Consider the following 27,241-nt stretch of genomic DNA (forward strand, 5'->3'; position numbering starts at 1 on the left):
GGGAGCCATCCGGCACGGCAAAATGGTGTTGGTAAGATGGTGGCAACGGCCGGAGGCCAACCCGTGGTGTTAAAGGGGCAGTGTCCTTTTTTTAAAAAAATTTATTTTTATTTTTGCTCAACAACTCTGGTTGGCATGGAGCTCTTCCTTTATCTATTTATTTTTTCTCTCAACAATTCTGGTGCAGCTCTTCACATGTTTTCTGACGCGTTTCGTCTCTCTTCGTTTAATGGGTTGGCCACCCCTGCTGTAGAGTATGAAGGAGAACATCTGAATGTGTTTTGTGAATGAGATGGTTCACTTAGTCCAAACCAAATATTCAATATGTTTAGGACTCCTTAGGCAGAGTCCACTTGCCCAGGTAGGAACACCTGTCCTCACTCTCACTCTCTTTCAGTTTATAGTGACCCCTCACACAGAGGGCAGGTTAACATAGAGTTCAATTACTCTTTAATCATACAAGCTTAGAACCAAAGTATAGAGACTGAAAACTTTTGAAGAATCTTCCAATAGATTTTTGTAAAACATGGCTTCCACTAGATGTTTACAACTTTAGGGACACAATTTTATGCCTCTTTGACAAGGTTCTTTTGTGTGTAGAAATGGAATGCACACATGTAAGCAAGGTCTGAATGACCCTAGCAATCTAATGATGAGCTGGGGAACAGACTGCAGGAACAGACTGTGTTTGCATAGACATGCCTGCTCTGCTAAGGTGCACAATGTGATGGAGCAGCTTTGCTAAAATGATCACTTTTGGCTGAGGTAGGGTTACAGATTGTATTAGTATTGAGTGCAGGGGTTATGAAATGTTGTTTATGCTTGTCTGATTAAAGGGTAGTTGAACTGTATGTTAACCTGCCCTCTGTGTGAGGGGTCACTATAAACTGAACTTCATTTTCTAAACGGGACAGGGATGCTGTCTGTGAAAGAGAGTGAGAGTGAGGACAGATGTTCCTACCTGGGCAAGTGGGCTCTGCCTAAGAAGTCCTAAACACTATTTGACACTGCACAGTTTAAAAGCAGCTGATTGGATTCATTTGAGAATCTTTGCTCTGTTCAGTGATTGTTAGCATTGAAATAATTGATAAGCGGGTGTTGAGCCTTAGATATACAGTATTGCAGTGAAAAAGACAGCACTGCCTGCCAAGCACTGAGATTCCCCACTACCCACTGAAATCACTGACGGGTTAAGTGGTAGAACCTCCGAAAGTGCTGTTGCAGCAGAGAAAACAGTGGTGGCAACAGGACAGTGGACAGGTGCAGCAGCAGAGAGACGCTGACAACAGCAGCAAAGTGGACAGTAGCAATTGTGAGCCAGTTGCAGCAGCAGCTGCAGCAGCAGAAGTATAGTTTGACATTTCCCCCACCTGACAGAAGGGTTAAACATGAGTTATGCATACATGAATGCAGTCACTTGAATGCAAAAATAGTAACTAAACTGCACATGTCTAAATGGATACCACGTTGATGCATTAATGGACTTGTGAACCAAAGTCAATGCTCATGTGTCTAATATATAAACACTGTATAATTATTGCCTTGCCAGATGGGAAGACCTTGATTTAATTAGCAGAAAGTAACAAGGCATCTCTGTCTCTCCTCTTTTTCGCCCTTCCTCCCTCAGTATCTGAAGTTACTGTAATAACACTTATGGTAACAAAGATTTTCAAATAAATGTTAGTGGCACAGGACATTTTGTCTCATCAACAATGAGTTAGAAAGCTCTGAACTTTAAATCAAGCATGTTGTGGTAGTGTAGAGCATTCGTGCTGCGCAGAATGTCCTGGGGGTTATAAGATCAATTCAGCTTTGCTCAGCCATGTCGGCAACGGCTGTCTTAAGATGCTGACATGGCTCAGCTTGATAGGTTGAAGAAATTTAACTGCTTTGATAAGGTTAAAGGGGGCACCCAACCAAGAATATAAAACAAAAAGAAAACACTGGTTAGAAGCTTGATTGCACACTCAAGCAACCCGTTGTCAACTGACAACATAACCAGCACAAATTGCTTCCTATTCAGAAGAAAACAAACATACATTTAAAAAAAGGAACTAGTCAGTTTCTGCAAGCTTTGCTTCCCTAGCTGACATCATATGGAACCCATAGAATATATTTCATTGCTGCTCTACTCATGAGGTCTGTCAGCACTTGTGTTAAACCCCTGAATATCAGAGTTTCTGTCCCATGTGCAAAACTTCACGTTGGCTTTAAAATTTGCCTTATTGGATAAGATATTGTAACTAGATGTGCCCTCCCATTGGAGTGTTGCTAATTGGACACAAACCCCTTCCCCTCCCATGCATTTTTCTCCCTTCTCTTCTATTTCTAGCTCTGTCAGCTGTGATTTGAACAACATTTCCTGATATGGTGTAGGTACTTCCTGCTCAGAAAGTCCCCAATAATGTTACACGCTTGTTCAAAGCCATGTTGCTTTAATATAATCAATTGCATTCCTATTTATGAATATGTATGAATGCATGAGGAAGTATGAATGAGAAACACCCAATTAAAAGGCAGTTTAGCATGTGTTGCCTTTTATGGCTAAGGAAAACTCCTGCAAAGTGTTTAAATGGATGTAACAAGTGGCTCTCTCTCTGTCGCTCTCTGACAAGATGTAACATCATGCAAAGCCCGGGAATGGATCAGAAGCAATAGATCTTCCATGGATCCGAAGGGGCCCCAGGGAATTCTTGTTGCTTCATGGCCAAGTCTCCCGAGGGGCAGTCTGACCACTTTCAGCCACCTGTGAAATCAAAGCCAACACTATCTGCCTGCAGCCTGCCTCCAAACTACCAGAATGAATGTGATGTGGTGTGTTTGTGAGTACTGCTGTACCCTTACGAATCTATGCTAATAAACAACCCAAGTACTGCTCCAGTTCATCCTGTGTCTGGGTTTATTCCATGGCTGGTTCCAAGGACAGGTAACATATCACCCCATGAGCAAGTTTTTTATTTTAAACTATTTTGTGCGGAAAATAGTTTTTCAGTTAAGTGTTCATTTAAATGATTGCTGATTTCAGCAGGCTGTAGAATTAAATAGGCCTTTAGTTCAAACCCTTAAAAATTGGTTTCTAATGCTTGAGTGTGTGTGTGATTCAAGTCTGACAATTTTTAAAAGATTTTTGGAACTCTTAGTCCATAATATAAATTAGATCTTGGCTATTCGTGTGTGCAATTTAAATGATAGTTATAAATCTTTTTCTCTGAGTTTTATAATACATATATTCTTGCCTTAATTTGAATACTAACCACTCTGACCAACTGATGTTACAGAACACATTTTTTCAATAGATTTTTGTTTAAAAAGAACAAAGTGACACCAACTTGAGCCAAATCCAAACTTTTGAAAAGATTGGTTAAGTCACCCATTCACTGCCCTGCATAAGGCCTATCCCCTTCCTTTGACATGTCAGACTCAATGGAGGGAACTCATCCTGGCCATTGGCCTGCATTGTCTGCTACTGTCTTCATATCTTCTGCACTTGGGCTTTTCGCAGGCTCAGAGACATGCTACAAATTATGAGTATCTCAGGCTCAAGGAATGAGCTATTTGTCAAAACCACCAGAGGTCTTGAAACCTGGGCCCATAGATCTGGCACAATACCAGCTGAAATAAGATGAGTGGGGCTGGAACACATCCTCATTATGTTGGGAATAAAGTGCTGGGAAACAGAGAGTGGCAATTAGACCTTCTGGTGATTAACAATCAATATGAGGATGGGAGAAATAAACCTGGTTCAGAGCTGGATCAAAAATCAGAACTGTTAGTATTTGTAGAAATGAACATGAGCAAACCTGAGGTTCTGATCAGATGAATTTAGGACCAAGAAAAGTTTGGGATAATTAAAGGATGATAGTCTGAATTAATGAGAACAGAATGTGGAAAAGTAGGAAGGAGAAACAGGATCCCCAAATCTCTAAAATGTAGAGATTATCTAAGTTCGCACATCACAAAAAAGTCAAGAATATTTTTTTAACAGTTTAAATATGGCTCCCAGACACTTTTGAATATTTGAAGGGCACAAGAACTAAGATGGGAGAGGAAACATCTCTGGCCACTTCACATAATTAGGAAGATAGGAATGAAACATAACAAAGGAAACTTGAGGCTGGATAGCAAAAGGATTTCCAAACCAGTGAGATCTACTGAACAATTGAATAATGTTTCAGAGTAAAGTGGTAAAAACCTCCACTCTGGTGACTCAGCATGATTGGTGCCAAGGCTTAATAACATCCTATGCAAAACAATAAAGTTGTTAGGTGCAGGGTCTAAGAATCATAGAATCATAGAACTGGAAGAGACCTCAGAAGGTCATCAAGTCCAGCCCCCTGCTCTAGGCAGGACCAATTCCAACTAAATCAACCCGGCCAGGGCTTTGTCAAGCCAAGACTTAAACACCTCTAGGGATGGAGACTCCACTACTTCCCTAGGTAACCCATTCCAGTGCTTCACCACCCTCCTAGTGTAATAGTTTTTCCTAATATCCAACCTGGACCTCTCCCACCACAACTTGAGACCATTGCTCCTTGTTCTTCCATCTGTCACTACTGAGAACAGCCTCTCTCCATCCTCTTTGGAACCTCCCTTCAGGAAGTTGAAGGCTGCTATCAAATCCCCCCTCACTCTTCGCTTCCGCAGACTAAACAGACCCAAGTCCCTCAGCCTCTCCTCATAAGTCATATGCTCCAGCCCCCTAATCATTTTGGTTGCCCTCTGCTGGACCCTCTCCAATGCATCCACATCCTTTTTGTAGTGGGGGCCCCAGAACTGGACACAATACTCCAAATGCGGCCTGACCAAAGCCGAATAAACGGGAATGATGACATCTCTGGATCTGCTGGCAGTGCTCCTCTTAATGCAACCTAATATGCCATTAGCCTTCTTGACTACAAGGGCACACTGTTGACTCATATCTAGCTTCTCATCCACTATAACCCCCAGGTCCTTTTCTGCAGAACTACTACTTAACCGGTTGGTCCCCAGCTTGTAACTATGCTTGGGATTCTTCCGTCCCAAGTGCAGGACTCTACACTTGTCCTTGTTGAACCTCATCAGATTTCTTGTGGCCCAATCCTCCAATTTGTCTAAGTCATTCTGTACCCTATCTCTGCCCTTAAGCGTATCTACCTCTCCCCCCAGCTTAGTGTCATCCGCAAACTTGCTGAGGGTGCAATCCATCCCCTCATCCAGATCATTAATAAAGATATTGAACAAAACCGGTCCTAGAACCGAACCTTGGGCACTCCGCTAGAAACCGACTGCCATCCTGACATCAAGCCATTGATCACTACCCGCTGGGCCCAGCCTTCTAGCCATCTTTCTATCCATCTTAACGTCCATTTATCCAATCCACAATCCCTTAACTTGCTGGCAAGAATATTGTGGGAGACCGTATCAAAAGCCTTGCTAAAGTCAAGGTATATAACATCCACTGACTTCCCCATGTCCACCGAGCCAGTTACCTCATCATAGAAGCTAATCAGATTGGTCAGGCACGACTTGCCCTTTGTGAATCCATGCTGACTATTCCTAATCACTTTCTTCTCATCCAAGTGCCTCAATATGGATTCCTTAAGGATCCCTTCCATGATTTTTCCAGGAACCAAGGTAAGACTGACCGGCCTATAGTTCCCTGGATCATCCTTCTTCCCTTTTCTGAAGATGGGCACTACATTTGCCTTTTTCCAGTCATCCGTGATTTCTCCCGATCTCCACGACTTTTCAAAGATAATAGCCAAAGGCTCCACAATGACATTTGCCAACTCCCTCAGTACCCTCGGATGCACTAAGTCCGGACCCATGGATTTATGTACGTTTAGCTTTTCTAAATAGTTCTAAATAGTTTTTCTAAATAAGGATAGACAAGCCATCCTATTCCTATCAGGCCTCTTCCATTTTACTTCAATTACATAAAAATGCATCCATATTTTGAGACTATAGTCACTGAGTTTGAGCAGCTGATTAAATCCCATAGCTAAAAATATATTCAAGTTAAACTTCTGTTAGCAATTACAGGATTTGCTACACTGAACCAGACCAGTGTTTTGTTCAGATATAGGCCATACCTGCTATACAGTGCCCTGGTATACATCAGTTCTGCACTAACATAGTTGATGAATTTAGGAACAGTTTTTTATAAGTCCGCTCATAAAAGGGACTTTGATCTTATGTTGCTCAAAAAAAAAAATTCACTCATATGAAAGTCAGCTGCTTGAACACAAATCAGAGAAAATGTCCGGCTTGTGTGCTGCACAGACACAGAGGAATACGGTGCCCTGTAGCAATCCGTGCCAAGCATTGACGCTCTCAGTCTTTGTTGTGTGCAGTCACGTTGTACAAAGATACCGCGCACCCACTGTGTCATCCTTTACAGTACATTTCATTTGTGATTGATATTGTAGTATGTGGTGCAATCCTTCCACATGCCTAAGGAAGTGCAAGCGGCGTTAAAAGTAAAGTTGGTGAGTGTAAGAGGCATCAGAGTAGTATTAGTCAGGATGTGAAGTTGGATGTATTACATCATAATATGAAGGGTGAATGCTTTGCCAATATTGCTCACTATCGTGGACCTCTTCTGATGACCATATGCACGATTATTAAGAATCATGAGAGAATTTTGGAGACAGCAGAACTTATGCCAAAGAATGCTTCTGTGAAGCTTATGCAACAAAGAAGTGACAGGATGGAGAAAATGGAACACTTGTCTATATGGCTGCATGATCTGTACGAGCAGAATACACCCATCAGCCAGCCTTCATTCATGAGAAGGCCATGAGCTTGTATAAAGACATTGAAACAGGATAGACTGGTGAACCTGGACCTTTTAATGCCAGCCATGAATGGTTTAACAGGTTCTGGAAAAGATATGGCTTCAAGAATGTGTGAGTGCAGGGAGAGGCTGTGAGTGCAGACAAGAATGCAGTTGAAGCATTTTGTGAAATGCTGAAGACCACCATCGAAGAAGTTGGCTATGACCAGACTTGTATTGGAAACACATGCCGTCTAGGACCTATATTTCTGTGAATGAGAAATCTGCTCCTGGATTTAAGGCCTTGAAAGATTACTTAACTCTGTTGTTGTGGGCAACGCTAGTGGAGACATGAAGCTGAAGCCCTTGCTCATGTATCGTAGTGAAAACCCACATGCTATGAAAAACTATGTGAAATTTCCAGTTCCTGTCATTTGGAAATTCCACAGATAGGCCTGGATGACCAGGCAGATTTTCCATGAATGGTTTGTGGATTATTTTGTCCCAAAAATGAAAAAGTATTGCAAGGAGAATTACATTCAAGATTCTTCTTATCCGGGACAATGCTAGCTCCCATGACCTGGATTCTGAATTCCTCGGTCCTAACATCTAGGGTTGTTTTTATGCCTCCAGGGATAACCTCACTCATGCAGGTGATGGACCAAGGGGTTATCACAAACTTCAAAGCTTATTATTTGCAGAGGACATGCTGCAGACTCATTCAGAAAACTGATAGAGAAGAAAAATCCACAGTCCAGGAATTTTGGAAAAAATTCAACATCTTGGATGCTGTTATGATTGGTGCTGCCTGGTAAGAAGTCTCCAATCAGTTAATGAACAATGCCTGGAAGAACCTGTATCCTGATACTGTGCATGATTTCTTAGGCTTTCCAGAAGCCTTCATATATAAGAAAATCATCGAACTAGCAAAGGAGACTGGCTTTCAGGAAATTGAAGAGGACAATATGAAAGAGTTTTTGGAATCTCATTCTTTGCCTCCCAGTAATGAGGATCTAGAGGAGTTGGTTAAACAGTGCCATGAAGAAGATAGTGTTGAGGATGAGGATGAGGGTAAAGATAAAGATGCAGATGCCGGCCTCACAGTATCTATTCTCTGATGTGTCTTCGATGTATATGAAGAGATGATGGATATTGTTAAGGAATGCAACCATCTCATTGATGATTCTTCAAGAGCAGCAGCAATCATAGCAAGATAGTGTGTCACGTTACAGACAGATTTTAGATGCCAAACTTAAGTGCACCAACCAAACAACACTGGCCACTTTCTTTACTAAAAAATTAAAAAAGAATCCCAAACCATTCATGGATGAGTCTCAAGCAGGACCTGCTGTCAAAAAAACCATGCAGCAGCCATTGAAGAGCCTCTGAAAATCATGACTTTGTTATTGACAGCGACACAGCAGGTGTTGCTGAATCACCAGTCATCGAGGTGGTGGATGATTGTGATGTTGAGATGACAGTTGATGATCCTCTACCTGCTTCCCCCATCCTTATCCTCATCCTCCAGCTAATTCTCCATCAACACCAATATCAGGCCAATCAAGCAAAAATGTCACCTTCTAAAGGTAAGATTACAGTATTAAAAACTATAGTAAGATTACAGTATTAAAATTACCATAAGATGTCATAAAATCATGTTTATGTATTGTTAAAATCAGAAGTGAGGCATTTCCTAAGTTCTAGAACCTAACCTCCCCTTACTCCATTGATTCTTATGGAGTAAAATTTCCCGCCTTGCATCTCTGAGGTGACGTAAAGAATGCATTCTCCCCATTTACATTAATTCTTATGGGGAAAAATTGCCTGCTTTATGTTGTTTCACTATATGTCCACGTTTTTTGGAATGTATCTTCGGCATATAGTGAGGATGGCCTGTAAACTCTAATATGCATAGCCAAGTATCATGCTACTTTTAGTGGACTCCTTTCTCACACCAGCACGTTTATCCAGTCTGTTTTTAAATTTTAAACTTAGCTACAGAGCCAAAATTAGAAGCAATGATGTTTACACCCCAAAATTCAATAGAAATGTAACAGATTTCAATGAATTCTTCTTCATTTAGGAAAGCACACTTGTTAGGAATTATCCTGGTTTTACCTGAGTTCAGTGGAATTCTGGGCATGCAAAAAATGCAGGATTAGTTCCTACATTTAACTTTGGTGGGGAAGAAAGCTGACCTTTTCTGCTGAAAACCCTGGGGAAGGACAGGCAAAGTTATCGCTAGTGCAGAGTAATGCAAATTAGATTTTCTTGGACCAATTTGGGTGACTTTGGCCCAAAATGAATTGACTTTTATTTTCTTGTCACTGGTCCTAGTGTTCTAGTTTTGTATATTACACCCTGTGAACATCTCTCTCAAACGTAACTACTTTCTTCTTTGTCTACTGGTAGCTGGAATAACTGTTTTCTGTGCTCCTTAATGACCAATAGAAAACAGGATGGGCATCTAGAAACAGGTGCTTGGCTAATGTGTTGTATCGCTCATCAGCATTTGGATCCCCATTCTAGCAATCAGAAAGAATATTTATAGTGTGGGGTTAGCCGCATCAGGGTGAATGCTCTACAGAAAAGCTTTCCTGAGATGCCACATCTTATTTGTAGGGTAGTCTTCCGCACAACAGTAGAGTTACAAGATGGGACAGAATGGCATGACCTTGTCTGCTGCTGTTCTTCAACTGTTATACTAGCATTTCCATATAACGCAATGACTTTTCTCACATTACATCTCAATGCCCTGAAGAACTGCCAGTCACTTCACCCAAGAAAATCCTGCTGGGACCTGCACGATGTACCCTGTGTTCTCCTTGCTATCCTCTTTCTTGATAAATAAAAAAGATATGAGGAAAATGTCATTAAAAACTCAGTCTCCCGCTGTTTTTCCTTTAACTGTGTAGGTTAAATGCTTGATATTTCCTGTGTCTGCATTTTGGGATAATTTCATGATGTCAGGTTTATACATGCCCTGTTTAAGTATATTGTCAATTTCTTTCATTATGTGAATACACACAGACCTATTAGGACATTATTTGTTAAACTAATCATATAACTATTGAACACTCAAGCTGAGGTCTTGAATTATTGTGTAATCTAGAGCTTCTAGTGTAATTTGTATAATTCCAGGTAGAATATCCTAGTGGATAGTGCACTGGCCTGGAACTCAGGCCACCTAGTCCTGCTTCTGCTAATGGTCACTAAGCTTTGGCAATTCACTTGACCTCTGAATCTCAAGTTTTCATATCTGTAAAATGGCACTAATGATACTGATCTCTGTTATTGAAACATACTATACAAGAGTGAGGTATTATTACTATAACAATAAAGGATCAAGGAGGGTCAAAATAATCCCAGAAAGTGGAAAAAAATGATGCTGCAATTTATCAGATCACTTAACAAAATCTAGACAAACCATTCTAATGAGTGTTTTGCCTGGAGCAGGCACCTGGAGTCGTGGGGGTTTATAATGCAGATTATGGAAACATAAAATGCAGAACACCGTGAGTTTTAGATTTGAACTCTAAGAAATTTATGATGGAATTCCTGCTCTAGCTTTGTAGAGATTTCATTCTTCTGTTTGTATGATCCTGTTTTGTATGTGTGCATAAAGGACAAATGTTGTGTTTGTGGAGGGGGATGTGTGTTAAATATGTTTTCATGTGTTGAATCCCGGTATATCAGGATTACTTTAAGTAAAGCATATACCCATATTGCCAAAACAGTACAATTGGGCTTGTCATACAGAAGCTAGGTTCCTGCTTGGAGGTGGAGTGAACCCACTGGTTGTAGTATAAACTGCTAGAAAAGAAAAGCAGGGCAAATGTATACTAAGTAGATGAAGGTAAAGTTCTGCCCCCTGAACATCAATGGGAGTTTTGTCACTGACTTTTATGGGACCAAAGTTTCTTGAAAGAGACTCACTACTAATGAGCACCTGAACACTGAGATGGTAGATAGCTATACTTCTAACCCCTTTGAGTGTTTTTCATTTGTTTTGATACTTGCTGTTAACCTGGGGAAATATCAGAGGTGTAGTATTTTGATAAATAATCTACAAATCCGATCCTCCTCTTGATTTGTGCATACATGTGCGCACACAGGTGCACACATTATATTTAATAGAGCTTTCAACTTCAGTCTCTTGTGGATCTGGATGTGTATATCTCATAAGCATCAGATGGTGATTTGGGGGTATATTAAATGTTTTTTGTAGCAAAAAGGTAGAGGGACAGATTTTCTGAACTGTTCATGGTTTTTTAGATTAAATCATGGAATGGTAGGTGTAAGGAGGGACCGCAAAGATCATTCTAGTCTAACTCCCATCAAAAAGATCCATATGCAAACCATTCATATACAAATGGACCAGAGAAGGTCATGGGCTTAATTGTAACTATTAGCAATGAGCACTAAGGATTTAAAAAACACTGAACAGCCAACATTTCCCGTTAGTCAAAGAGCTTTTGTGTGCTCAGCACTTCTGAAAATATGGCCACTTATTTAAAAACATAAATTAAGATTAAAAAAAAAAACCTTTTGATTAGCATAAACAAAATCTATATGCTTCCCAACTTTCTAACCCTATCTGACCAAATCAAGATAAATTGAAATTTCTAGGTCTATCACTCTAGTATCTAACCAACAGTGTGCTCTGAGTAAACAAAATATGTTTAATTTGATACTGTACTTCTCTAAAAATCTTTCTCGAGCTTTAATACTATTTACATTTAAGACATTAAATAGCAGGAGCAGATACTGTCTTTCAGATCTGAAAGATCTGTTTTTTGGATTATATATCATATCAGCAAAGGTTGTGAAAGTACTATTTAGGCAGGTATCTGCCATATATTTACAGACAATGAAAATATTTCTGACTATTGCATGTCAGATGGTATAAGAAGGAAAAAATGTTTAAATGATCAAAACCAGAAAAAGATGAATGGTGACATGACACTGAGAATTCCTGAGGTCTGAACCAATAACAAAGCACACTTCTTAATTCTCCTTAAACAATGTGGCTTTATCTATACTGCATGGTTTTTGCACAAGAAGCTTTTTGCAGAAGAGATCTTGTGCAAAAACTTCTTGTGCTAAAGTGTGTCCACACCTCAAAAGTGCATCGTAAAAGTGATGTGTTTTGTGCAAGAGAGCGTCCACACCGCATGGACACATTTGCACAAGAAAGCTCTGATTGCCATTAACAGAATGGCCATCAGAACACCTGTGCTTTTTCTGATAGGCTCTTTTTGTGCAAGAAACCCCTGTGGGGCGTTCACACCTGCCTTTTTGTGCAAGAGCTATAACGCAAAAAGGTTTTATTCCTCGTGGGGAGAGGAATAACTCTACCCGCAAAAGCCCTTTGTCATGTCAATTTACTGTATTTTTGTGTGTGCCTAAACGTACTTGAAGTGTGGACACTGCCGGTTTTTACTGAAAAACCTGGTCCATAAGAAAAAGTGAAGTTAAAACAACTTTTCTTTCTCACAGTTTTGATCCTCTGCTCATTACTTTGAAGGCTGGGTTGAATAAAAGCTCAAATTGAAAAGGTCACTGTGTGTGAGAGGGTTATGCTAAAAGTAAGGGTGAAAACTGGAAAATCAAACAGAAGCAGATAAAGGAAAACCTGTTAAGTACAACGTAACACGTTCATCTACAAACAAATGAGTAGACCCAGTAGAAAATTCTGAGTGGAGGCTATTGCCCTTAACCCATTTGCTTGTATATGTCAGTGGAGAAATTCACTGGTTCTTACAATGTTAGTGTAATAGTATAACTTAACCTTTACAGAGATTATCTATCCCCATGTTAAGACATTGATAAAAATGTACTACTACTTTGTTCACTTTTAAAACTGTGTAGTATAGATCTTCTCTGAGGGGAATGATGATGTGACTTTTTATTGAGCGGTATCACCTTTCACTTTACATCTGGCCTCTGGTGGGGGCTCTGAGACCATCAGGCCAAAAAGGTTTGTGTTAAAGATAAAGAGAAATTAACCTTCCACGTCTCAGTAGTTTAGGTCCAGAGTCATTGATGCAAAAGGCTACCATTCCAGGACAACAGCCACAACTTCACTGTTCCCCAAGCAGTTGGGATTATGTGCCAGCTGTGTCCTATAACCCAATAGTGCTAACAGCTGTCACTGAGAACATGTTTCTCTGATCGTACAGTGTGATGGTGGTAGGAAGAGACTTCCACAACCTGATACCCTCCCATGTTTCAGGTTTCATTGCAGGCAGCAGTTTATATTCAGCACCTCTCCAAAGAGCCTGATAAGAGGAGTGCATTCCTCGAAGTTCACTTAGCTAGGTTTTCATGCAGGGCCCTTCACTGTGGAATTCATCCTCTATGACAGTGGAAGGGGGAGCAAATCATCAGGCTTCATTTTCAACATTAAAGGTAAGGCATGGGGGAGGGAGGGAAGAAGAAATGTACTAGTGACTAAAGTGATAGGGTGGGCCTGTATGTATGTGGAGGGTTAAGATCTCCCTTGGAACTTTAGTAATGAATTGTGAAGGCTTTTGTGAAAGGGGACATGAAAAATTACAGACTAGACGATTTTACTCTCTGCCTCTCATTAGCTTAGTAGGAAGGCACCAGAGGAAGCAAAAGTAGTTATTCCTTTCTCGCTAAGACCTTAATGCTTTTTATTTTCCAGAAATGTTTTCAACTGAACATTATATAGCCAGGACCAATGTTCCCTCTAATATTTCCATCCATGTGCAGATTTTTCCTTTCATGTACAGAATAAATGTGTATGTGCACAGAAACATGTGAAAGTGCACCACCAGTAGAAACAAAAAGTCTAGCTGCCGGTACTCTGCTAATCAGCTGAATGGCATTTGAATCTCTTCTGAGTGGCTGGATTAGTGCACCACTTACAGGGAACACTGGCCAGGGCCCCACAAATTCACTGATTCTGCAGATGCAATTATTTTAATGACATTTTCATGCAGGCATGGTCCCCCCTTCCTCCCACAAACACACCACCACCATCACCACTTTCCTTCATTCAACAATCTGTCAGGGAAGAACACACATGTGCTACTCAGCAGCACCATGCTCACTCTTTCTAGGTTCAAGAAGAGAAGTCTGTGCTGAGATTACTCAGTTGGCGCTTTCATACAGACAAAGCCTCATAAATTAAGATTTATGGGTCAAACGGTGTGTTCACATTCTAAGCAAACGAGGGTGGTCTCCCCTGAGATGCTGGAAGCCTGTTGAACCAATTGAACTGGTGCAATTCCACCAATTGGAAAGAGAACAGAATGTCTGTACTCTGCGCTTGCGGCAGACTCTGCTCTGTATTGGCTTCCTCTCTGAACCCTGCACAGCAGCATTTTGATAGCAGGGCTGAGAGAGACTACAGGAAAAGTGGGAGCAGACTGGTGGATCCAACAGCACAAAAGATCTTCAATGCATTGCCTAGACAGACAATGGGAAAATATCAGTTTCAGAGGTTGCCATTCAGAAGCCTTACCAAGAGCATTGCTGCCTATCAGCACCCCAGAAAATCTCCTGCATCAAGCCTAATTTCTTAGGCAGGAGAATAGGGGCAGGAAGATTTGGGTCTGACCTTGTTCATAGTCTTAATCTTGAATTCACTGGGATCAGCTGCAAACCAGAGGAGAAGGTTCTGATTTCATAAATTTTCTAGCAGCAGAGTTGTGCTTCATGTGGCACATATGGCAACTATTTCTTTTCCAAACATAGGTTAACTCTGTGGTGCAATGGTGTAGAAATGGAACATTCTGTACCACTGGGGATGTTAAAATAGGATGAGACACTGAATAACTTTACATGTGTTTCTGTTTCTTGCAAAAATGAGATGTAAATTAAACGACAGAGTAAAATCACAGAGATTCCCTAAAGAAATGTTTATTTTGCAGATGGTTTATATGTGGTGAAGATAATTCTTTATATAGAAAAATGATAAAGCAGAAAAGGAGGCATTTGGTAAACAAGCCTAGACATTGTTATCAATACCAATCACTCAAGTCAGAATTATTGTTGTTGTATCAGCTGCCGGGGATGAACTGTTCAGTACTCAGCTTATGGATGCCCTTGGACTTTTCTAGGAGGCCCTCCCAAGCTGATGCTTAAAGCAATGCCACTGTGATGCTCAAAGTCATCAGCACCAAACAGAGCTGATAGTTCAGGGTGTGAAACTGCTAGGCTACCTGGTGTTCCTATAACCACAGATTTTTTAAAAAACACGAGTAGTCCTGCAGCACCTTAGAGACTAACAAATCCATGTTATCATCATGAGCTTTCATAAGAAAACCCCACTTCATCCGATGAAGTGAGTTATGCCCATGAAAGCTCATGATACTATATATATATTTGTTAGTCTCTATGGTGCTATAGGACTATTTGTTGTTTTTAAAGTTATAGACTAACATAGCCACCCCCTGAGACAGATTTTTTTGCCAGTCTCAGTGACTTTCCCCTCTCCATTTCTTTAATTCAGTAATTTTACTGATTTGCTGAAAAAGGTGTATCATTTTCACATGCTGTCTGGGTGTACCTATCTTCCTCCACAGATACTTCAGTCTAAAGGGCTGGTCTCGTCTACCACAGTGTTTCTCAACCAGTAGTACGAGTACCCTTAAGGGTACTCGAGAAAAATCTGTAGGGTACATCAACACAACTGAAATTTGGAGAAAACTGAATTTTTGTTTTAAGTTTACAGTGTTTTATTCTTTTTGTACTTTTTAAACGCAAAAATTTTATCACCCACCTGGTTATGATTAAGTTGTTTAAACAAAAGTGTTGCAATGGTAGAAAACATTTTGTGTGTCTGAAAACTGTAGGTATAAAACTGTGTGTATAAAAAAAGGTTGAGAAACACAGGTGTATCACATGAGTCTATGTAAATTATGTTGCTCTGGGGGTAACAACATCACCCTGAGCAACATAAGTTACATCGACTTAGAACAGCATCTATACCAGACTATAAGCAATGGAAGAGACACTCTTCCTGACATAGTTTCTCATTGAGCGAGAGTAATTGCGCATCAATGGGAGAGGGTTCACCTGTCAACATAGTGCACCTTCATGAGACGAGTTGCATCAGCACCACTGCATCAATGCAGTTGGCTGCTGTAGCATGGTCCTGAAAACAAGCTCTCGGTTATGCTTCATCCTGGCAATAGCATAGCAACTTGTAAGGCAGAGGTGGGCAAGACATGGCCCGCAAGCCTCATCCGGCCTATCAAGCCATTTGATCTGGCCCGTGGTCTGCTGCATGCCCACCCCAGGACAATTAAGACCTAGGGGACAGAAGATCATGTGAAGACTTCTCCCCCCACCAGGGGTGCATGTACCAGACGGAATTGCCAGCTGTTTAAAATGGCTGGCGGTTCCCTCTGGGCGCTGCGTGCCCCTGGCAGGGTAGGCACGGTGGGGAGAGACCTGCTGTGCTACCCTGCCCCATGGGAGAGTGCACAAAGTCTCCTCCCCCAGCATGTGGTACCTAGAGGGAACTGCCCCTTCCGCCTGAGGCCCCGCCCCTCTTGGGGCAAGCCCACAATCACTACCAACATTGTTGAAGTGGCCTCCATACAAAAATTATGGCCCATTCCTGCTGTAAGTCATGTTCACAGAATTCAGGGTATGTTTTTTTACATAATTTTCATGGATGCTATCAGTGTTTTATTTTTTAGCATCCTTTTATTTTTATCAGTGAAAGTTATCTCTTGTGCACTGGTGTGGGGGAAGGGCTCACACAATATCTTTAATGATTGGATGTTGAGATTCAAAAATGTAAAGATTTACCATAATTGAAAAACAAACTGTAGAATATACGAAGTAACTATCCTTTAATCAAGCTAAGTCCTTCAGAGATTTTTTTGGCCTATCTGTACATTTCTTTTATTAACAGAAACATCTCTTCATCTGTGTGTACGCACATGGTGAAATTGACGTTTACTGACATTTACCAATAAATCTAATCCTTCCAAGCCTATGTGTAAACAATAAAAATCTGAGACCTGATTTTTGCAGCACCCATGCGAGTTAAGGAACTTATATTAATCTCCTTATACAGACAATAAATGGAATCACAGGGAGCTTAAGTGACTTGCCCAAGAACATACAGGAAATTTGTGATTGCACTGAAGACTGAACATCTTCAGGGGCCCAGTTCAGTTGCTTAATCACAACAAAGAGATATATCAATGAAAGTGATTTGCAGATATGCCTTACATAAAAGCCCATGTTGAGTGTTGGAATTTGGAGATGTGCCCTGGAGGTGGGGGTTGGGAACAGCACATAGCTGTGTGCAGCTATTCACCAAAGACGCTCTTCAGTTTCTTTGATTAAAATGTTATTCCTTTCTCATTCAACTTGCTTGTTATTTAATGAACCCCAATATCATGATATCACACAGAACCATGTTTTCTTCTCCTTAGAATTTACCTGAAAGGACTCATGCAGTAGCCTTCTACTTATCTTAACTCTCTGCACTTTTGTTTCCCTGGAACATGTTTGTACTTCAAAGATACATTGTAGTGATTAAATAATTACCTTTTAAAATCTGTTTTGAGCACTTTATTTACAAGATATTATAGAAGTGTCATGTGTTTACCTCTAAAGTAACTATAGTCCTCACTCTGCTGCTAGCATCAGAAACTTTAAAAGGACATATTTATCTATTGAAACTTCTTGCACAAGCTTAAGGAATCTGACGGGAAACACAAGAAGCACAACTGCATTTACATGAGTCAAAAATGCTTTTTCTGGTTCTATAGTGAACTACAGAGCTGAGCCTTCTTTGTCTCCATGTTTTGCTGCTTGTAAATTTGAAAATAAAATATAGTGTATGGAGAGCTATAATTCTGTTCTGTACTATTTTTCACCTTTTCCCCCTGTCACAATAATTTTCTTTGATAACAGGGTAAGGCAATGATATATATATACAGCGTAAGTAAATAATACACTGTGCTTGTCAGCTTTTTGGTATGTCTGCCAGAGAGTAAAGTCAGGGTACTCCTTTATGCTCAATAAGTGAGAGAGCAAAGAGGAGTTCACACAAACCTATACAAAGTAACAGACCTCTTCCAAAGCCAGAAAGAGAGGGAAATGAAGAAAAGCTTGGTCTCCTTTTGTCATCCTTTAGTAGTCTTCATTTCTGAAACTCCATCTATCATTTTCAAAGCAGGGCAATTTTCCCTCCCCTTTTAATTCTGGAAACAACGGTGGACCCTGCACTATCCCATGTATTTCTATGAATTCCTCAGGGTGAGTAAAAGGCTTTAAGGTTTCTGTGTGAAAGATGACCTTGCAGTGACTCCTGCAGAATGCAATAGTTGCTATATTTACACTACACTCCCAGTCACAGCAGTATTGGGGGAGGCATTTAGCTGAGTTTTCTTTTTTAAGCACCTATTAGAGAGAATAGAAACACTTGTTTCTTCTTTGAGATTTGCATAAATGAATCAGATTTGAAGGTGGCCTTTTATATTCCTATTCTAATTTCTTCCCACCTCGTGCAAAGACAAAATATAGCTAATCTTTTTAATTTCCTCGGATGAGCTAGGAAGGGTTGTGGTATGGTGTGTATGGGTTTGCTTGTTTAACCAAAGGTGGCACAGCGCATTTGTTAGCAATATTTTTGCCTCTGCATTATGTCTTGGAGTTTCCCCAGTCAGCACAGACAAATAGTTCATATTTTGCAATTTTTTTGTATATCAGTTGCAGAAGGCTAGAGCAAAGCAAGACGGGATTGAAAGGATTGTCCATTTGTTAGGCTAATAGTCTAGGCTTTGGAAATCTGTGTTTAAGTCTCTGCTCTACCCCAAACTTCCTGTGTGATCTTGAGCAAGTCACTAGCCCATCTGTGCCTCTGTTTCCCACTTGTAAAAAGGGGAATGATCATACTGCCCTACCTCACAAGGGGATAAGTATTAAAGATTGAGAGTCACTGGTGATGTTGAGGCTATACGAATATTCAAAAGATGAGAATGAGCTTAAAAATGGATATGCACTTGAGACTATGGTCAGGTCAGGGGAGCTGACAGCCACACCAGGCCTCTGACATCTGCTCCACACTCCCAGAATGGACAGGGCTGAGAACAACCAGCCTTCAGCACCATCCGGACCGCTGTACCCCCCAGTGCTGCCTAGAGCAAGCTATGTGGTGCCCGCGCTTCCCCAGGCAGCCCTAAGAGCTACCTAGAGCAGCTACACAGTATTCCAGCAGCAAGGTAAAGGGAATGGGGTTCCAGACAGTGGCCAGAGCCTTGGGCCCCTTTGAATCACTGAGCCCTAGGGCAGTTGCCTCCTTTACCTCTCTCCCTCCGTCCGTCTGCAGGCCTGGATCAGGTTTTCAAAGGCCTTTGGTGTATGCCAATATTAACAACATCTGATTTTGTTCATTCAGAAGCCTCAAGCCTCAAAGCTGCTTTGAATGTGTGGAACTCTGTGGCCGCACCAAGATTCACTGACAGCTGCCTGAAAATATGAAATTCTTAGCTGAATGGGGAACACTTTTGAAAAACTCACCCTAACTCTGTTCCTGCTGAAGTCAACAGTAAATTCCCATTGACTTCCTGAGATTTGACTTGGGTTAATGCTTAATTTTATCAAGAGATGCTTTTACTTTTCTGTTCAGCCTACTTCTTGGAAGGAACATCATGTACCATAGCCCAATTTGCAGTAATATGTAAAGCATGCACATTGATTTGAAATAATGTTTCTGAATTTCCATGTAAATGTCTATTACCAGGCTCTCTAGAAACTATGGGTATGTCTACACTACCAGAACCGGTTTCAGCTGCCCTTAAATGCCCCCCTGCGTCCAATCAGTGTGGACGCGCTAGTTCGAATTAGCAAAACGCTAATTCGAACTAGTTTTTAGTTCTAGACGCGTTAGTTCGAATTAGCTTAGTTAGAATTAACTAATTCGAACTAAGTTAGTTCGAACTAGCGCTGTAGTGTAGACATACCCTCACAGACTTATTCACTACAATGTACCCCTGAGAAAGAAAGATGATGAAATGGGGTGTTGAAAAGACAATATTGGAGAACTTCCATGCCCCCAAGTGGAAATCTATAGAGCTTTTATATGAGGTTGAGTACTATAAATGTGCATTTCCTTATTTTAATGTGCTGAGACCATTACAAAGTTTAAACTTAACTCTGAATTTTTTACCCTAAATTACTACATATAATTTCAACCTTAACTACATTTAATATAGCTTATGTCTGGGCTGATGTGTGTGTGAATATAATAATAATAATCTTTTAGGTAACATTCGTGTGTTTAGCTTTCCACATAGGGCTGTGTGAGGTATAGTAATTCCATTTCACTGAGGGCATATCTACGTTACAAACCTAAGACTTACAGCTACCACAGTAATTACAGCAGTGATTAATGTCTACGCTACCCTCCTTCGCTCAGTGATGCGCATCCTTACCAGGAGCACTTCTGCTGACTTAGACTCCCCTCCCCTACTGTCCCTCTAAGAGGCCAGGCAATAGCCTGGCTGGGAGCAGGGAGCCGAGCACAGTGAGTTTGAGCATGGGGAGTCTGAGTGCAGGGAACTCATCTGCAAGTGGCAAGCCCCGGCATTGACAAGAATGACAGTCAAGAGCTAATAAAAGTAATAGTCTCCCCCCTCTTGTGATGGTTGAGTTATGATGTCAGTGCAGTAGGGCACTCACATCAGCGCGCTGTAGTATGTGCAGTGACAAAGTTAGGTCGACATAAGCTGCTTCATGTCAACCCGACTCTTTGGCGTAGATCTGGCCTAGTGATTTCAGTCTTTCAAAATTCTGGTTTTGTTCAGTTTTCAAATGAAAACTGATTTTGAAATTCTCCTTGAAAGGCAAAGGAACCTTGGCTCTTCAGCAGTCTATTCACTGAGTGGGCTGATTAGAGCCACAAATGATGGAAGGCAGGCTATCCTGGAACTGCTGAGTCTGGAAGCACTGGGCTCCCAGCCCCAGGCAGTCCACTTACGTGGGTTGTTGAGGAGCTGGAGGAAATGTGTCAAAATCAGTTTTCATTAAACTTTTCCACTCTTACCAAATCAGAAAATTCTGACAAGATTATTTTGCTGGCATTTTCCCAGGATCTCTATTGCTATGTTATATTTGGCCCACTATATAGCAACTGGAAGTCTTGTTTTATTACTGTCTCTCAGTGGCAACATTTCAGTGCATATTAATTTCTTGTGGGAAAGATGATCTGAGCATACTGAGCTTCACCTTGCATTCTGGTAGCAAAATGGGGCCTTAAAACAAAATTATGGGTGCAACCATTTCTAACAAATATTTCAAATTTGGTTAAAACTGATATTTCTCTTCATAAGCCGTGGTGACATGGCAATCAGTAACAGCAGAGCCCTTGATAATCCATCTTTAGTTCATAAATTGCTTGTTTGCTTCTTATCACCAGAATTCAATTATTTTCACATGCTGTTAGCAAAGAATACCTTCTCATCTTCCTCCGTTGATAGTCAGAATATTGAGCGCCTCCCGGTTTCTTTCATTTCTGTCTGACCCGTAACTTTACAGCTATTCCACTAAGAGAAGAGTGGGTATGTTAGGCCAGCCATTATGTTGGCAATTAGAAAGCTTTGGATTAATTCAGACCTTTTCCATAAAGTAGTCCTCCAAAGGTAGTCTTAAAAGAAATCATGAACATGAAAATTTGCTGTAATGGTGTTTAGCTTATAGCCAGAGAAGGCTCACAGCTTCACAGTTCTAATTCAATTTTGCCTTCACATGCTTACTTTTGCCTGGTTTGCTCAATACATTCTTTGCTACTTCAGATATGACAATACAGTTTGAATTTCTAAAATCTGGGGCACTCTGGTCTGGCATGGACCATGGATATTGCTGGACCAGAGAGCCCCAACTGGCCAGGTTCAGGGGCTGGGCTGGCAGTGAGGAGAACAACCTTGGCCAGCAGTGCAGCCACAGCCAGGGCCAGCACATTGGGGGAACATAGTCCTGCCCAGCTGAAGGCAGTGGGACCAGAAGCCAGGAGAGCAGTCCTGACTGGGGCCACTATGGTGGGGAGCACAGTCCCAGCCCCAGACAGGGAACACAGTCCCTAGCAGGGCTAGGGGCAGCAGGGCTGGCAGGGAGCAGGATGGACAGCCGAGAATGGAGCCTTGACTTCCCCCGGTCCAGCAATCCCCGTGGTTCAGGACTGCTCAGATCCTGAGAGTGCTGGACCAGGGAGATCCCACCTGTATTGCTTCACAGGTGGGCATAGATTAGTTTGGCCACTGAAAACATTTCTAAACTGATACAGGACAGTGCTGATATTGAGATGAGTATTAGGATGAACAACATGATTTGGGTAAAAAAATAAACCACCTACATTCTACCTCATTTGTTGCAGAAGTTGCAAAATGTGTAATCTATTTTGGGTCCAATCCGAAGCAGGGATTTGAATGTGGGGGTCTCATGTCCAAGCGGAGTGTTCTAACTAGAAAGTGTGTAGCGAATGAGGCAGGGAATGTCAGTAAGAGAAAGGACGGACTCCTCACATAGCAGTTATTCTTGGCAAGTCATTTAAACCAACTTTTCACAGTTGGTTGCTAATTGTATGTTCAGTTTGTGGGTGCCCAATTTAACACCCTGCAGCTGAGCTATCTCAGCTGCATCTAAAGTGAATGCAAGCAGTGCTTTGAACTTACAGAATGTTACATAATGCTAATAAATAATTTGAAAAACCATGACCATGGCATCTTAGACTGGATACTCGAAATTAGTGGATGCTTTTAAATTCAGTTCCTCCCTCTAGAACATGGGACTAGTAACATGTGCTCACCTCAGAGGTCGAGTGAAAATTAATTACTATTTGGAAGGCACTTGGATACCAGAGTAATGAATGCCCCAGAAAAGCCCGGGAGGAAATAAATAATTCTGTCTTCACTGTGAGGTTTGAAGAGTGTGCAGTAAATAAGTGATGAAGTTACACGTTGGCTGACGAGGAGAAAACAAAATATTGTGTAGTTTCTTATTTAGTGAGAACTGTAGTAAGTTGAGGGTCAGTAACATGGAGTCAGCAGGCCTAAATAGAAGCCTGCAACATGGAAACAGCAACAGGCCTGCAATCTAGTGAGCAAGACTTTGGTTCAGTAACACAGGAGCCAAGAAAGAAGCCCTATTGATAACTGTGTGATTGTGTAAGTTAGGTCGAGCATGGAAGGACACAGGGAGGCACTGGGTACAAACTGTAAGCCAAGGGGGAGTAATGGAACATCTTAATAAGAAATGTCTTGGTACAAAAACTCCCTAAAAACTAATGCACATACCGACCTAGGTTCAGGACTGGGTCGAAATTGAAAGCATGAAGGATAGTAAGTAAGCCCCCTTTCCATAAGGTGAGGGTTGGTAACTAGGCAACAGAGGGTGGTAACCTGGTACATAAAGAAATTATGTAAGTTGTTTATACCTGTCTATAAAAGGACACTGCAGAGGGTGCTCTCCGGCCGACCTTGGGGGGGGGGGGGGCGCACTAGGTGCCTGAATGGCAGGTGTCATTGCCTAAACTTACAGAGTGCACAGTAGCTTAACTTTGACTAACTGCTGTTAATATGTTATATGGCAATAGGCCTGCCCGGTGTTGGTACCTTGTCAACGCAGGCCATAGTGCCCAGTGGTGTAACATTGTACTGATCTCTGTTACCAACTGGTAGAGCTTCGCATTTGACAATAAACCTGCTCGATTGATTTCAAATCTTGCCTGCATCTGTCGTTTCCGGGGCCTCTCAGGCTGTGTCTAGACTACATGCCTCTGTCGGCAGAGGCATGTAGATTAGGGTTCTAGGCAAAGGTAAATGAAGCCGCGATTTAAATGATCGCGGCTTCATTTACATTTACATGGCTGCTGCGCTGAGCCGACAAACAGCTGATCAGCTGTTTGTCGGCTCGCCGCTAGTCTGGACGTTCCCCCTGTCGACATCAAAGCCCTTTGTCGGCAGCCCCGTTATTCCTCGTGGAATGAGGTTTACCGGGGCTGCCGACAAAGGGCTTTGATGTCGACAGGGGGAACGTCCAGACTAGAGGCGAGCTGACAAACAGCTGATCAGCTGTTTGTCGGCTCAGCATGGCAGCCATGTAAATGTAAATGAAGCCGCGATCATTTAAATCGCGGCTTCATTTACCTTTGCCGAACAAACAAATCTACATGCCTCTGCCGACAGAGGCATGTAGTGTAGACGTACCCTCAGAGATCTCTTGTGTTGACCCAAGTGCATGGGGTCTAACACTCTAGATAAAGGGAGCACCGATTGTTACGCACGCAGCCGAGAGTTTAACAACAGAGTAGAGGTCCTGTCAGGAGCGCTCCAGGACAACCCTGACCAGACGACGCTGACAGTGACAGTCCAGACCACCGAAGGTACCGAGGTACGAGAACACCAAGGTACGACAAGCACCATCAAGTCTGTGCACTGAATCAGGAAGGTATCTTATGGAAAAACAGTGTGAAATCACGTAATTAAAGACTGTATCATTAATGCATACTCACAAAGAGACTGAATTAAGGTTGCACAAGCAGTCTTAATTCTAGCATTTCCTAATTTTTGAGTGCTATCTTTGCAGCCTTAATGTTCTTTTAACATAGCTTTTTGTATTTAATACTATATGATTTGCACAAGCGGCTTGAACGTGAAGCAGTGATTGCAAGTTATCTTTATCACTGTGCGAGGGTTCCTCTTTTTGACAGATTGTCACACAGATACGACTTGCTTTTTTGGCACTTAATCATGCATGAAGCACAAACAGGGTAAAGGGTTCTTCATTTCAAAGTCTGTAAATGGTAATCTTGCTGGCTGCTGTATAGGCCAAATACCTTAGGATGTTACTAATTCTGTTGGTTCAAGTGGCAGGGTTTTAAGTCCCATGGGATAAACATGCAGATCTTTGTATGCTTGTGTTTGCCTTTGCCACCTGGACCTGTCTAAAACTGTAGAACTCTACATCTGTATTCACCCTCACATCAGTCAATTTCCTGACTACGGTTCCTATCTAAGTAGAGCTCCCATTGATTTTAGCAGGAGTTATTTGTCTGCCTACGGACTTCAGGATTTGGCTCCATGTGAGAGTAAATGGAAACAGTGGAAACATGAGCTGGGTAGAACAAAATGTAACGCAAGACTAATATTTCTAAAATGTCACACGAAGTGTCCCAGTGGTCCAGTAATAAATATGTAAAGAAATGTACCATACAAATGAGCTATCTTCTCCATTTCTGCAAGGTCTCCTGCCATTGTAAACTTCTGGTTGCCTTAGCCTACTACTGCAAATATGGCATTCACATGACAGATTATGCTGGCCAAGGAAAGAGCACATATCTCACACATGTAAATAGGTCCATTTCATACAAGTAAGTTCCTTAAAATAATAAAGGACTGAATATGTGTATGAGTGGAGAGAGGGGTGGGTTTTTGTTTTTGTTTTGCTTTTTATTTGTTTTTTGCAATGGAAAGAAGTCAGGTAAAAGATTCTAGGAGGAATGAAACTATTTTGTCTTTGTATTTATGGTAGCAAGAGATCATCTACCTCGTTAAAACAAAAAAACGCACAAGAACACTAATGATAGATGCATTTTATGATTATAGAATTTAAGGAATTAAGTAACCATATTACCTTTTACCATGTCTTTTACAGTCAGTCCCCGGGTTACGTACAAGATAGGGACTGTAGGTTTGTTCTTAAATTGAATCTGTATGTAAGTCAGAACTGGCGTCCAGATTCAGCCGCTGCTGAAACTGACCAGCGGCTGACTTCAGGAAGCCCGAGGCAGAGTTGCTCTGCCCCGGGCTTCCTGGAACCAGCCGCTTATCAGTTTCAACAGGCTGAACCTGGACGCCAGTTCTGACTTACATACAGATTCAACTTAAGAACCCCAGGCATCCCCAAGCCAGCTGCTGCTGAAACTGATCAGCGGCTGATTCCAGGAAGCCCGGGGCAGAGCAACTCTGCCTCCGGCTTCCTGTAGTCAGCCGCTGGTCAGTTTCAGCAGCGGCTGACTTGGGGACGCCTGGGACAGAGCAGCTGGGGTGTTGCCGGGTTGCTCCAGTAGCGCCGCTCCTCGGCGCTACTGGACCAACCCAGCAGCGCCCTAGCTGCTCTGCCCCAGTCATCCTGATTCAGCTGCTGCTGAAACTGACCAGCAGTGGCTGAATCAGGACACCTGGGGCAGAGCAGCTGGAGTGCTGCTGGGTTGGTCCAGTAGCGCCCAGAGCGGTGCTGCGGGACCAACCGGCAGCGCCCCAGCTGCTCTACCATAGGCATCCGAAGAAAAACCTGGTCTGCTGGGGGGGAGGGCGCACTAGCGCGCCCCCCCCCCCAGCAGACCAGGGAGATGCAAGCGGCGGGACCGAGACGCGCCGCGGTCCCGCTGCCAGCGTCCTCCACGGCTTTGCTCCCCGTCTCCCTGGTCTGCTGGGGGGGAGCCCCCCAGCAGACCAGGGAGACGGGGAGCAAAGCCTCGGGGGACACTGGCAGCGGGACAGCCGCGGCGCGTCTGGGCTGTCCCGCTGCCCGCGTGCTCCGCGGCTTTGCTCCACATCTCCCTGGTCTGCTGGCTACCCCCCCAGCAGACCAGGGAGACGCGGAGCAGCTTTTCTCGCCCCGGAGGATGCGGGCAGCGGGACCGCAGCACATCTGGGCGTCCCGCCGCTCCCGTCCTCCGGGGCGAGTAAAGCCCCATTCGTAACTGCGGATCCGACATAAGTCGGATCCGCATAACTTGGGGACTGCCTGTACTATGCTCATTTAATTATGCTTTTAGTTTGTAAATGACATGTTAGTAGAGCAACAAGCATGATTGGAAGGACCAAATCCTGTAGGGTATGTTTACGCTTGCACGCTCTTTTGAGAGTGGGATGCAAATGAAGACATTCGAAATTGCAAATGAAACCGGAATTTAAATATCCTGTGCTTCATTTGCATATTTGCTTTATGGTGCTATTTCGAAATAGCGCTATTTTGAAATAACAGATGCTGTGAAGACGTGGTTATTTTGAGAGAAAACCCTTCTCTCAAAATAACCCTTATTCGTCATACAATGAGGTTTATCAGTTATTTTGAGAGAAGGGTTTTCTCTCGAAATAACCATGTCTTAACAGCATCTGTTATTTCGAAATAGCGCCATAATACGAATATGCAAATAAAGTGCGGGATATTTAAATCATGGCTTCATTTGAAATTTCAAATGTCTTCATTTGCATCCCTCTCTTGAAAGAGGGTTCAAGAATAGACATACCCCCAGTTGGGACCAGGTTTGTTGCTCTCTGTACCAAGTAACACAGACAGCCACAGCATTCTCCACGTCTCACTGAGAGTTTAAATCGACCTTTACTGCATTAGGTTGATTTTCTAAGCAATGAATCCATCAACTTTAAGAGCCATTAAAATCGATTTTGGTACTCCTGCTTTTCTCGAGTAATAATAAATTCAACCTTGCAAGGTCAGCTTTAAGGTAGGCCGATGCAGCATGGAAGTTGA

General features: G+C 42.2%; 1 protein-coding gene across 5 annotated transcripts in view; it reads left to right on the top strand.

Moving 5' to 3' along the window:
* CHST9 (carbohydrate sulfotransferase 9) overlaps positions 1 to 27,241 on the top strand; it is a 304,138-nt gene that overhangs the window by 55,761 nt on the left and 221,136 nt on the right. For 3 of the 5 annotated variants that reach the window (XM_075920798.1, XM_075920796.1, XM_075920799.1), the window contains exon 2: positions 12,990 to 13,165. The exons of 1 other annotated variant lie outside the window; for it this stretch is intronic. The gene's annotated coding sequence lies outside the window, so the exon portion shown is untranslated. Of the gene's footprint in view, positions 1 to 12,655; positions 13,166 to 27,241 lie in introns of those variants that run through there. One more of the 5 variants, XM_075920797.1, reaches the window with a different exon arrangement.

This window comes from Pelodiscus sinensis, chromosome 2, assembly GCF_049634645.1.
Source record: "Pelodiscus sinensis isolate JC-2024 chromosome 2, ASM4963464v1, whole genome shotgun sequence".
Lineage (NCBI taxonomy): Eukaryota > Metazoa > Chordata > Testudines > Trionychidae > Pelodiscus > Pelodiscus sinensis.